Source organism: Triticum aestivum, unplaced genomic scaffold (genome assembly GCF_018294505.1).
Source record: "Triticum aestivum cultivar Chinese Spring unplaced genomic scaffold, IWGSC CS RefSeq v2.1 scaffold53960, whole genome shotgun sequence".
In the NCBI taxonomy this organism is placed as follows: Eukaryota; Viridiplantae; Streptophyta; class Magnoliopsida; order Poales; family Poaceae; genus Triticum; species Triticum aestivum.
The window spans coordinates 7234-9088 of record NW_025225886.1 but is presented as its reverse complement, the minus strand read 5'-3'; positions in this window follow the sequence as shown (position 1 = coordinate 9088).

Genomic DNA, 1855 nt, shown 5'->3' with positions numbered 1-1855 from the left:
TTTCAACCAGGGTGGCCCGCCTCACTCTCCTTCTTTCCAATCACCCTTTGCCAGGTCAGCATGTAACCAATCCCAGCCCGTAATTGCCTGTATGTGTAGCATTACTGTTGCGCAATACATCCTAACATTCACTCTCCTTCTTCTTTGGGAGCCGGGCACTGGAGAAGATTATAGAGCAACACAAGAAGAGGCGCAGGGACGAGGGCTTGGCCTGTGGTGCTGGCTTCAGTCTTGGAGCACTCACCTTTTTGCTTGGGGTCCGTCGATTCGATTGAACGGATGGGTCAATGCCTGGGATATCTATCCTGCACCGCATGTTCTACTATCTACTACTATATCCTGCACCCAACGTTCTACTATCTACTACTCCCTCCATTCCACACTGTAGTGCGCCTGCGTTTCCCGAGATCTATGTTTGACTGTAAATTTAACCAACGAGACCGATTGCGGCGGGAGCAAAAATTATATCACTGAATTCATACTGAAAATACGAATTTAGTGGTATAATTTTTGCCAGTGTACTATCTACTACTATCCTGCATGTTTAATTAGCCAGTGTACTCTGTGATTTTTGGCTCGTGTGTTATGCAAGATCACTACTCTATGTATAATGGGGATCCAGGTTCTGCGGGATCTAATTTCGGTGGTTGCATGTGGGGATGTAAGAGCACTCTATCGGGACATGGAGTATTTGATCCCGAGCTCATATGCTCTGCATGAACAGTAAAATGTACTCTCTCTGTCCTAAAATATAAGAACGTTTTTAACACTACACTAGTGTCAAAAACGTTCTTATATTATGAGACGGAGGGAGTAAAAAATAGTAAAAGAATTCAAAAAAAATCTGATTTTTTTATGAACATTGATGAATTTTCCAACTGCGTGCAAAATTTCAGGTTGAAATGACATCCGTGGAGGCCTGGGCCAAAAAAATAAAATCGATGGTCCAAAAAGACTATTGTTAGAAGCATTTTGGAGCATCAATTTTGTTATTTTTGCCCAGACCTCCACGAATGTTATTTCGGCTTGAAATTTTGCATGCAGTTAGAACAATCATCACAAAAAAATTCCGATTTTTTTTTATTTTTTTATCTTACTGTTCATGCACGAGCATATGAGCTCAGGATCAAAACAACACTTTTGCACTCTATCGGCACTCAGAGATCTATACTGAGCCGTGTTATTAATCTGTTGTGGTATTCTCCTGGTCTGAACATTCGAGTAATGATTATGAGGGATCGTATGCATTTTGCTCTTTGTTCTGTATGATTGCTTCGGCTGTAAAGTGTTGCTAGGGTGCTACGAAGTCCATGTGAGGGACTTGTTCATTCTGCAGGTTAGCCTACACTAGTCATCAACCGGCACGGGCTAGCTATTTGAGTGCCTCTTAAATGTTTAGACTATTTGTAACATGTTAACTTTTTTAGGAATATAAATTTATTCACAATAAGTTTAGGAGTATATAATTAAAAATCAAGATACAGAAAATACACCAGTAAGAGTTATTTAAGCTTCAATCAAAACTGAAACTTATATAAACAAGGGAACACAATTTATTTTCTAAAAAGCGGAGCTTATATCTTAGCAGATAATCAACAACAAATTTGCACTGATCATAGATGCAGCCTTGTTTTCTGAACAATAACTAAAATCATCAACATTAAAAATCCCAACTATTGTGTTGTGGTTGGGGGATCCTGCAACATTATAGATGTAATGCTTGCCATTTAAAATAAAAGGCATCGCTATTGTTGTTCAATATAAAAAGTAGTGTATGAAGTGGCCTAGAGAGATTACAAATTAAATATTTATCATCACTGAATCCAAAGCCATGTTTATACTTTCCTCTCAATCA